The sequence below is a fragment of the Callorhinus ursinus genome, unplaced genomic scaffold, assembly GCF_003265705.2.
Source record: "Callorhinus ursinus isolate GAN/ISIS: 27379988/994484 unplaced genomic scaffold, GSC_fseal_2.0 scaffold38, whole genome shotgun sequence".
Lineage (NCBI taxonomy): Eukaryota > Metazoa > Chordata > Mammalia > Carnivora > Otariidae > Callorhinus > Callorhinus ursinus.
Window position 1 is genome coordinate 604,998 of NW_027397100.1, and position 11,750 is coordinate 616,747.

The 11,750-nt window shown below is 49.3% G+C and overlaps 1 protein-coding gene and 1 pseudogene across 4 annotated transcripts in view; both read right to left on the bottom strand.

The window, feature by feature from the left end:
* Positions 1-11,750, bottom strand: part of EYA2 (EYA transcriptional coactivator and phosphatase 2) — a 267,975-nt gene that overhangs the window by 38,155 nt on the left and 218,070 nt on the right. The window lies entirely within an intron of this gene.
* LOC112827142 (large ribosomal subunit protein eL13 pseudogene) lies at positions 3,615-4,219 on the bottom strand (annotated as a pseudogene).

The following is an 11,750-nucleotide window of genomic DNA, read 5'->3' on the forward strand; positions in this document are numbered from 1 at the left end:
TGGGGAGAGTCAAAAAGTTATAAACAATTGCCACATATTTTATATATTATATGTATTGTATACTGTATTCTTATAATAAAGTGAGCTACACAAAAGTATTAAGAAAATCATAAGGAAAACACATTTATAGCACTGCGCTGTATTTATTAAAAAATCTGCTTATATGTGGATCCATGCAATTCAAACTCATGTTGGGGTGCCCGGGTGGCTCAACTGGAAATTGGTTAAGCATCTGACTCTTGGTTTCGGCCCAGGTCATGATCTCGGGGTCATGGGATCAAGCCCCACGTTGGGCTCCCTGCTTAGCGGGGAGTCTGCTTGTTCCTCTCCCTCTGCTCCTCCCCCTGCTCGCTCTCTCTCTCTCAAATAAATAAATAAATAAAAAATCTTAAAAAACACCCCGTGTTGTTTAAGGGCCAACTGTACTTATAAAAACCCATTAAAAACAAAGTAAAATATTTTATATGGATATATACATATGGATGGGAAAAGACAGATCCGGAAGCTTATACATCTAGTTGGAAGCAGCAGTTCTATCTGGGAAAGCACTGGGATTGGGTTAGTGGTCAAAGGAAGCTTTAAACTCATTGAAATGCTTCCTCTCTCCCTCCTTCACTCTCTCTTTTTCTATAAGGATAATGCACATAGGCACTGCCTTTGGAAAACAGAAAATATCTCATGGGAAGGAGACAGACAGGATCTAACACTGAAGGACATTTAGGTTCCCAACGTGCCAGAGACAGCACGAGAGAGAGAGAGAGAGAGAGAGCGAGTAGGGGGGAGGGGCAAAGGGAGAGGGAGAAGCAGACTCCCCTGCTGAGCAGGGAGTCCAAAGCGTGACTCAATCCCAGGACCTTGGGATTAGGACTTGAGCCAAAGGTGGATGTTTAACCGACTGAGCCACCCAGGCGCCCAGCACTTTGCATATATTAAGGGGGATACTGTTGACATCTCATGGAGGAGGAAACGCAGTGGGGAAAAGTGCAGAAACTTGCCTGTTATGGGCTGAATTGTGATTGTGAAACCCTAGCCCCCAGGACCTGTGAACGGACCTTATTGGGAAATAGGCTCTTTGCAGATAATCAAGTTAAGGTGAGATCATTAGAATGGTGGTTCTAACCCCATACGGCGGCGGCCTTAGGTCGGTGCAGAGACAGACACACGCAGGGAGAATGCCGTGTGAGCACGGGGACAGCGGCAGGGCGCAGGCTCCCCCTCAGCACCCTCAGAAGGAACCAGCCCTGCCGGCTCCTTGATCTTGGACTTCTCGTCTCAAGAACCGTGACACGGTGTCCCTGTCATCCCGGGCACCCAGCCTGTGCCCTTTGTTCCGGCAGCCCCAGCAAACGGATACAGTGCCCGAGGCTACACAGGGAGGGAGCGGAGGGGCCCAGAATCACAAAAACTGTAAAGACACTTACTGTGGGCCCAGAACCGCATCAGACAACGCATGCGTCAAGAGTGGGGAGGCTGCAAGGATGAAAAGTGGCTCTTGCTTTCCAGGTACTTGACATTATCCCTGGGAAATATGAGGTGACGTACATGAAATGCTGTACCGCTGATTCTGCACCCAGACCTACTGGTCGCCTCTCACGTGCCCAACCCTAGGCTGGGTCCTGCATGTGTCCTGGAGTAGTCCCTGACTCCTTGCTTCCCCCCACATTCCTCAACCAACCCATCAGCAAATCCAGCTGGTAAGTCAACACATAGTCAATATGCGTCCACGATCTGACTATCCGCACCTCCTGCACTGCTGCCACCCCTCCAAGCCCTCATTATCCCCCACCGAGATCAGGGCTCAGCAGTCTATAACCCGAGGGCCAAACGTGGCCCGCCACCGATCTGTGCGAATAAAGCTTTGTTGCAGCACAGCCAAGTTCGTTCATTTACTACCGTCTGTGGCTGCTTTTGTCCTGCAATGTGAGAGACAGTGTGACCTGCAAAGCCTAAAATACCTACTATCCGGCTCTCGACCGAAGTTTGCGGACCCCTGACTCAGACTCACGGGGTCATCTCCTCACTCTCCCTGCTTCTACCCTTTCTGTGCCCCATCCTGCCAGCCCAGTCCACATCCAGCAGCCAGAGGGGTCCTGTTCGCACCTGAGTCAGATCCTGGCCCTCTCTGCTCAAAACCCCACAGTGGCTCCCGCCTCCCCTTGAATAAAAACACGGTCCTCACAAAGACTCGGGCTCTCCATGTCCGCACCCTGCCCCCATCGCCCACCATCTCTCACTGCACCTGCGGACACCGCAGCCTCCTGCTATTCCTTCAACAACCCGTACGCTATGGCTGCAGGGTCTTTGCACCTGCCGTTCCTTCTATTTCGAATGCCTTTCCTTCCCTTTCCATTTGCCAAAAGCCCGAAGAGGCTCTGTTGATATAATCTTCTTTGTAAAAACTGCTCCAACTCCACCTCACGTCAGGACAAACAACTTGTCTCTATTTTCCCACTTTGTGGGGCCTCTAGGACTAACCTAGGCCTGGTATAATGGCCGATCTCTTCTTTTATTCAATAAATTGGGAAACTCTAAAGGTAGCATCCATCAGAGAATATAGCAATTAAGGGCATAGACTCTGGACCTTACGGTCAAACTCTGGCTCTGCTACTCATTTAACTGAATGATCTTGGACAAGGTACTGAATCTTTTTGACCCTCAGCTTCCTATCTCTAACTGAGCTATGGAACACCATTTACCACATTGGAGTATTGCAAGGATTAAATGAGTCAGTATGGGTAAGGCACTCTGAAAAAGTATAGAAAATGCCACATCCACGTTTGGCATAATTCTTGCTATTATCATTATTTTGAATTCTGCAGGCCTGAACTCTGTGCCTGGTACAATAATGGTCAAATTGAACTGAGTTCACCATCAAGAGAGGCTCATAGTCGGCCAACTCTGCAGGTAAGGCAATTTAGAAGCAATGCAGAAAACTACATTCCTCAGTCAAACCCCACCAACCTGTCAGGATGCTTATGCACTCATACATCTCAGGGCCGCGGGGGCAGGAGAGAACTGGTAGAGATGTTCAGGTTCATATCCCCTGGACGCTGTAGTTGGTGTTCAAACGCCCCTCCATGGGCTTCAGTCCCAGCCCTGACATTTTCTGGGTGTGTGATCCCGGGTGGCTTACTTAACATCAAAGTTTTTAGTTTTAGAATAATTTTAGATCACAGAAAAGTTGCAACTATAGTATAGAGAGTTCCCATATATCCCACGCTGTTTCCCTTATTGTTAACGTTATATATGTATATATGTTATATATATAACATCTTATATAAATGCATTTTAAAGATTATATATGTATATATGTAACATCTTACATATATATGCATTTTAAAGATTTTATTTATGAGAGAGAGAGAGGAGGAGGAGCAGAGGGGGGAGAGGGACAAACGGACTCCATGCTGAGCGTGGAGTCCAACGCGAGACTGGATCTCAGGACCCCGAGATCATGACCTAAGCTGAAACCAAGAGTCAGATGCTTAACTGACGGCCTAACATATTTGTATGGTGCACCTGTCACAACTCATAAACAAACATTACTATATCATTATTAACTAATGTCAGTTCCTTTTTTTTTTTTTTTTTGATCACAAGTTGCCAATGGCACTTTACTTTTTCTTTTCAACATCCCGTTCTGCAGCTTCCTTGGCTCTTTTTGCCTGGATGCCAAGGAGCTGGGCATTGGCACGGGCCACGTGAAGACTGGTGAACACCTGCGGTTTTTCTCCTCTGTAAGGACCCCGGCTCTCTCCTTACGGACATTCCATGTGGGCATGACCCGGCCTGTCAATGGGGTGGCCAATCTGAGCTCTTTGGCAGAGCTGTCTCCCTTCTTGGGGGCCACGGAACTCGTCTGCTGGGACCATGTGGACTTGGGAGGCCTTCTTGGAGCCACTGAAATCCCAACGGTCTGTGCCACCTTCTCGGGGATGCTGGGCACCCGTAACCCTTCCAAGCGAAGCCCCTGCCCCCTGGCACCTTGGGGTGGGGCAGCCCGCGACGGGCCGGATGGGTCCCGAGGCAGCGTGTGGTCGCCGCGGTGTGCCTTGGTTTGCTGGGCCCTGCCTCTGTGGATCTGCCACGCCCGCTGCTTGAACCACGTGGCCACCTGCTGCTGCCAGTCCTTGTGGGAATGGGGCTTCAGGATCGTGCCATTCTGGCTGGGCATCGTGTCCGGGCCTCCTCGAGAGAGCACGGCCCAACTGATGTCCATTGTTTATCCGGAATTCCTTGGTTTTCTCACGTCCTTTTTCTCTTCCAGAATCCCATCCAGGGCATCACACTACATTCTGTCATCTCTCTCCTTAGGTTCCTCTGGGCTGTGACAGTTTCTCTGACTTTCCTTGGTGTTGCTAACACTTTCAAGGAGTACCAGTCAGGTGTTTTGCAAGAATGTGTCTCAACGGGGATTCGTTGTTGTTTCTCTCATGGTTAGACTGGGGTTATGGGTTTTGGTGAGCAGGACTGCAGAAGGAAAGGGCCATGCCCACTGCATCGTATCAAATGTGCATCCTACCAATGTGACTCACCACTGCTCACGTTGACCTTGACCACCTGGCTCAGGCAGTCTCCGTCAGGTTCGTCTGCTGGAAGGTTACTCTCCTCTCCTTTCTAGACTGTACTCTTTGAAAGGCAGTCACTATGCAAAGCTCACAGCTGGGATGGAGTATCTAAGTAAATGTTTCAGGGGGCGCCTGGGGGGGCTCAGTCGGTTAAGCATCTGACTCTTGGTTTCGGCTCAGGTCATGATCTCGGTCCTGAGATCGAGTCCTGCATCTGGCTCTGTGCTCAGCGGGAAGTCTGCTTGAGATTCTCTCTCTCCCTCTGCCCCTCCCCCATGCACAGGCACTCCCTCTCAAATAAATAAAATCTTTTTAAAAAAATAAGTGATTCAGAATTTTCTGCATGGGAGATTGTCCTGTTCCCCTCCACTTACTTATTGGTTTAATCATTATCTGTATCATTGCGGACTCATGGGCACTTTTTTAATACTTAGAATCCAATAGTATGTTCCTTGTTTTAGTAGTCAAAGTGCTCCAGCTTTGGCCCCTGGGAACTCTTTCCAGGAGCCCCCGTGTCCCTTTGACATCCTCCATCACTGTAGGGTTTTTGGAGCACTTCCTTACTTTCTGGCACCATAAGAGGCTTCCCATGTATTATGTGTGTTTCTTGCCCCCAGCCCTGGAATCAGCCACTTCTCCAAGGAGCCCTGGTTCCTTTTCCTGGAAAAGGGTCATAGAACTCAAGATCTGGGTGCTGGGTGTGCCCAATGCTACTGGAGCGTCAGCATTTTGGGGCTCTCTCAGGTGACAAAGTCTCCAGTTTCTTATGAAACATGCTTAGGACGCCCATTTGCAGGTGTGTTACAAAGAATGTGGCAGGCCTGAGAAATGGTGCCAATTATAGTCCGGATCCCTCTTTCACCAGGGGTCTGAAACTGAAGCCCAGAGCGGGCCCAGGCGGAACTTAGGTGAAGAGTCACAGGGTGGGGGTGAGAGTACCTGTGGGACTATCTGCCTGTCCTCGCCGACGGCGGTGATTTGTCCGTTTGTCATGTGCTCGAGGTCCAGATTTAGTTTCCGGGGGATGCTCGTCTCATAAAATGTAGGGGGAGGGCATCTCATCTTTTTCTTTGCTTTGTAGTTTGTGCAAAATGGGATTTATCCTTTCCTTGAACGTTTGGTGGAATTCCTGTTTAACACCAGCTCAACCTGGTGCCTTTTTGAGAGTACATCCTCAACTGCCATTTCAATTTCTCACAGTCATTGGTTTATTTATTTTTAAACTTCCCCTTGGGTTAATTCTGGTAATTTAAATCTTCCTGCAAAGTGTCAACTTCATCTAGGTTTCAAGTTCACTGGCATAATATTGTATAGTATTCTCATAATTAAAAAAAATGAATTTCCCCTGAATCTACAATAATATCCATCCTTTCATTCTTGATGTGGCTTATCATCTCTACCTCTTTTCTCTTGCGTTTTTTCTTGCTCATCCTTGCCAAAGGCTTATCTTCCTTCATGGTCTTTTCAGTTTTCCTGTTTTTCCAATAAAAATGTAATTTAAGGCCGGATCATCCTTTGCTTGCATCCCGCAGGCTTGGATACTCAGCATTCCCATGATTGTTCAGTTCCGAACAGCAAGCTCAGGGACAAATACTTATCAAAATTCGTTCTGATAAAGCTGGCGACAGCTGGGGTTTCCCCACCCTGCCCTGCTGAGGTCTGATCCCATTACTTTTTGTCCTTGGCTGCCTGGAGGCACGAATGCAGAAGGGAAATTGTTGACAAATTTGTTTTAGAAAAATGAGTCTCGTTACAGGCCAGATGGACTCCCTGGCCACTCCTTTTCTTTCGAGGCAGGTATATTTTTAAGTGAGATTGCTTACTGCGGCCTCTAGACTAGCCAGAGAGGGGCCTGCTCCCTGGGAGGGAAACCCGGCTGTCTCTCTTGTGTTGTCTAAATGTTTAACTTATCTGAAGAGCACCAAAGAGGCCTGGGCCGCACCGCATTAATGGCCGGTTGGGCAGGTTGCCTGGGAGAGCAGTTCCGCGCTGACATGGTGAAATATTATTCTCCCTGATAGCTCCCGCAGAACGGTAAATCAGACGTTAGCCATCAGGCCTGCGCGTCAGGCGAGCAGCCTCAGCTTGCCCAGATTCCAGCCACTCCGGAGTCCCTCTAGCGAGATCCTTCCCGAAGCTCTGGCAGCACGTCGAAATGCTCCCCCTTGGGCCTGCCTGCCTTCCTGGCCATTCCTGAATCCGGCAAGGGGTACTGTCAGCCAAAACCCTTTAGATCCATCTGATTTCTAACAGAGGCCTCTATTCTTCCCTGCACTCAGCTGATCTTATGCCTTTTTCTCCTCGGTCCACCTCAAAACCGTGCTGAAGTCGGCTTGGCCTGGGATTAAACTTCCACGCTGCTCTTCCTATGTGATCTCTCTGGGCCTCAGGTTCCTCATCTGTAAAATAGAGATAAAGAACCCTCCCCTGCAGGGCTGTTGTGAGATTTCAGGGAGGAAAGGCCTGTGTGATGCCCAGCACAGGAGCTCAGTACATGTCAGCGCTGGGCAAGTTAACACCGTGGTGCCTCAGTTTTCCCATCTCGAAAATGGGGGTCTGAAACAGTATTTACCATCTGCAGCGGTGTAAGGCCTGAATGAATGAGTGCAGGCAGGCCCTCTGGACAGCTTGCAGTCGTATCAGCTGGGGCTGGACGGTGTTTATTATTCCTAGCTGCGCCCTCCGCTCAGCTCCTGCTATGGCCCGCATCCTTCTTTCTAGAAATGCGTTCAGATCCTCTATTGCTCTGCTCAACTTCCGGGTGGGGAGTGAGGGTGCTGTGCTGTCATGGTCCCTTAGGTTTGTTGTTGTTATTTGTGTGACTCCTGTTTTGTATATATGATGTGAAGATGATGTGCTAAGTTGCGGAGGAGCTTTTGTCTCCTGTCTTGCACATTTATGTGGGGGGAATTTCTTTTCCTCTTGCTGCCAGACCTTGCTTGTCTTTCTCCCGACACCCCGGCTACACCAGCCCTCTCTGCTCTGTGCCTCCCAAGAACCCGTCGTCTACAGCACTGTGTTCGGTCTGGATTTCCTGTGGGGGATCTTCTTTCCCAAGCCAGATGGCAACTGCTCTCCCCGGGAGAGGCAGCAGAGCATAGTGGGTAAGTGCTTGGATGCCAGAGCCAGGCCACCTGGGTCTGAATATTGCCACTGCCAACTGTGTGACTTCGGGCTGTTCACTTAACCTCTCTGTGCCCCAGTTTCTTCATTTGTAAGATGGGTGCTATGGACTGAATGGCTGTGTTCCCCCCGCAATTCATATGGTGAAGCCCGGAATCCCAGCGTGGCTGTATTTGGAGATGCGGCCTCTAAGGAAGTAAATGTTAAGGTTAAATGAGGTCATAAGGGTGGGGCCCTGATCTAATAGGATCGGTGCCCTTCAAGGAAGGGACATCAGAGAGCCCCCTTTCTCGGTCTCTGCACACACACGGAGGTGGCCTTCTACGAGCCAGGAAGAGAGTCCTTGCAGAAACCAGATCTACCAGCACCTCAGTCGGGGACCTCTAGTCTCCAGAATTGTGGGGGGAGGGCATTGTGACAAAATTCATTTCTGTTGTTTAGACCATTCAGTCCGTGGTGTTCTGTTGTGGTAGCCTGAGCAGACTAAGACAATGGGATAACAACAGTGAGGATTACACAGGTTAACACGTGCAAACTCTTCAGAACAGTGTTTGGTACAGAAGCGCTCAATATATGTCAGCTTGACGATTTGCATCATCATCATCATCACTGAAAATACAGGTTGTGTCTTATAAGTTTAGGATTCTAGATTCGCACTGATAGAACTTCCTACAATGAGGTCAATGTTCTGTTCTGTCCAGTATAATAGCCACCAGCCACTGGCTTAATGTGTAATCATTTCTCCCCCTTGACACTAGTAGGAAAAAAACCCATAAGTTTAACCATTTTTTTGTTTCCTTTTTGGTATTCAAGTAAAAGCCGGCTACCCGAAGCCTGGGTTGTGCTATCCACTACGTGACCCAGAAATACCGAGCAGCCGGCTGATGGCTCTCAAGGGCTCAGTGCTGCGAGTCTCCAGGGGGTGCGGCTGGCTTTTTGGGTGGGATGGTTCCTCCCGCGCGGGGCGGTTATCTGGCATTCCTGGCCCTGCCTGCTACAGGCCAGTACCTCTTCCCCTTCCTGGGACAACCGGCAGCCTCCCTCCCACTTGCAAACACCCCGCCCTGGCCGGATGGCCCTGCCCTGGGGGCTAGTTAAAACACACTGACGAGGACAAGGAGGTTGCAAACCCCCGACAGCACCTACTCCTGGAGCAGAAATGGTACCAGCGCTCTCTCCCACACACTGTGCTGGCCCTGGCTCACCGTAACCTCCGTTTCGCATCTTTCTCTTGCCCCAACTGAGAGCCTTTTTGCTGGAATCTGGAAATGCTCCTAATCACACTGCCTATAAAATCTCAGCCACTCAACGAGGTCTAGATTTTCAAATCTATTTTTAATCAAAGTTATGGTATCTTAGAACAGAAAGAATGAATTCTTGTTTTGAAGATTTGCATTTTTTAAGAGTGCAGGCTTTGGAGTCCAGCCAACTCCGGTTTGAATCTTGGGCTTAATACTTATAGCTACTGTGAGCTTGGGCATATCCCTCACCCTCTCTAAACTTTAATTTCTTTATCTGTAAAATGGGGGGGGGAGAAACACGATTGGCTGCACAGGATTGTGCACAAATTCCTGGCACTTTTGCAGGGGATGATTCTATATGCGCATAATGATAATGAAAATCATTATAATAAAATAATACTAATAACCATCGGTTATGTTGTGCTCTTGTGTTCTAGGTCCTTTATATACATTAATTCAATTAATTCTTAATCTAATGAAGCAGGTATTATTATTCCCGTTTTGCAGATGAGGACAGAGGCATAGAGAGGTTAAGTAACTCACCTGAGGTCACACAGCTTGCAAATGCAGAGCTGGGTTATGAACCTAGGCCATCTGGCCCCAGAATCTTTGCTCTCAACCATTGCCTCATGTTATCGCTGATAAAGGCCCACCGGACAGGGGAAGTTTGCAGCCCATCCTTTGGCTTTTTGTACCCATCAGTCATTTCAAAAAGTATCTATAGCATGCACCTCTGTGCCAGGCATTTGGGTTGGGTAGACACTTAGTAGAAATGCTTCATGCTTCCTGTGAAGCTGGCTGCATGGCTGCCAAGGTTTCCTCCTTTACCTGCCAACGAGGGAGAGCCCAGTGGCCTCTGAAGCTGAGTGGGCCCAAGCAGTCTCAGGGGGTCCAGGAACCACCAGCTGGGGGATCCGGTCCCAGGTCTGGATCTGGGCTTGCTCCTCGCAACTCCCACCTCTCAGGGTGTTTGTAAGGCTTGATGGAGACCTCTCACGGCTCCGGGTCTCCAGGGCCAGAGGACAAACGACGGTCAACCCCGCGGGTCTGGTTACAAATGGCACAATCTCCGCGGTCATTGGTTGAGTGCTTAGCCGGGCCAGTGCAGGGCATCCTTGTACAGTGGAGGAGCCATGCCCAGGAGCAGGGCTGTACACACTCCATCTCTGATCTTAAAACAACCTACAAGATACGTTTTCATCCTCATTTTACAGAAGAGGCAACGGAGGCCCAGAATGTTGAAGTCACACCGTGTCTAAGATCATTCAGCGAGTGGCAAAATGGGGTTCACACCAAAGTCTGACTTCAAGGCCTGTACCTTCGCCACCGGTGGCCTTATTCGTCGGGTGTTTTCTCTGCTTTGAATGTCATGGTCCTCTGCCAACCTTGCTTTTCCAAGCACCCCATTCATTCTGGGGTGGATCAAGGAAAGAGATCTGTCTCTGCCACAGGAAATTCCTGCAGTCACCCAGCCTTTGGATAGGTGGAGACCAGCTTTGGCATAAGTGCCAGGGCCTCCCAGATGCGGACGGCACGTGCAGGTGCTCATGTCCCCCAGCAGGGACGAGTGTGGGGGCGGGGAACTCTCAGGACTCTGCTTTCTTCCTGCCACTGGCAACACATTGAACCAGCCCAGGGGGCAATCCTTGCTCCCCGCCTTACAGCCTACACCTGGGGGTTGTCTGGCCCTGGATAGAGAGCTCTGAGGGCTCGTATTCACCCCAAAACTTCTTTTCACAAAGGAGCTGGGTTCTAATTCAGCTCCAAGTATACTTTCTTTGGCCTTCTCTTGGTTTTAAGGCTTAATATTGGGGCAAATCCTGACCCTAGGGGAATGGGATGCTCCCACTACCCTCTTGAGAGACGTATACTTGTGCACATACACATATGTTACATTCAATTTCCGGGGTTCATGTACTCTTCACAGATGGAGTATCACCTGAACAATCACTCTTGAGCTCTAAGTTCTGCAAGTCAGAGTTTATCTCGAAGTTGCTAAAGTGCCTCGCTGGTACTTCTGATATGTATTTTCATCTAAGAAGGTGAAACAAGTTAATAAAAATGGGATCTGTCTGCAGGAGTATTAACTTCTGCTGCGCTGTATGTTCCCCAAACATACCCATCCAGTTCTTGCCTCTTTACCTTTGCACCTGCTGTTCCCTGACTTGGGAATACTCTTCTCACACCTGTGTCTCTCCTGTACTTCCTCTCCAACCCCCAAACAAATCCTTACTCTTTCTTTAATACCCAAGCACCTGCTCCTCTTTGATGCTTCCCCTGTTCCTGTCATCCCAACCAGAAGGACTGCTTAATCACTTCCTCCTTTGGGCTGCTGCTGAGCCCCCTTGGGGATGTCCAGCAGAGCAGTCCTAGCTCACCTGTTCCATGATGGTGTGCTACATGTGTGTCCCTTACCAGGAGGCGGGCTCCTCAGGGACGGGGCCACACCTGGCTCATTTCTGTGACTAGAACCCCTGGTACATAAAAGATGGGCAGAAGTTAATGGGAGGAATACAAGATAGAGGGACAGGGTGGAAGGAAGAAAGAAGGAGGGCTAGGTGGATGGATGGAAGAAAGGAAGGGAAGAAGGCCAGACAGAGGGAAGGAAGCTAGGGAATGCACGGAAAGAAGGGAGATGGAAAATACATGGATGGGAAGATGGATGAATGGACAGTTGGATCAATGAGTGTGTGTGTGTGGGGGAAGAAAAATGGATGGATGGACGGACGGACGGATGGACGGATGGATGGACGGACGGACGGATGGATGGATGGAAAAAAGGCTAAGCAGATGGTAATGATGGGCTGGAAATACAGGC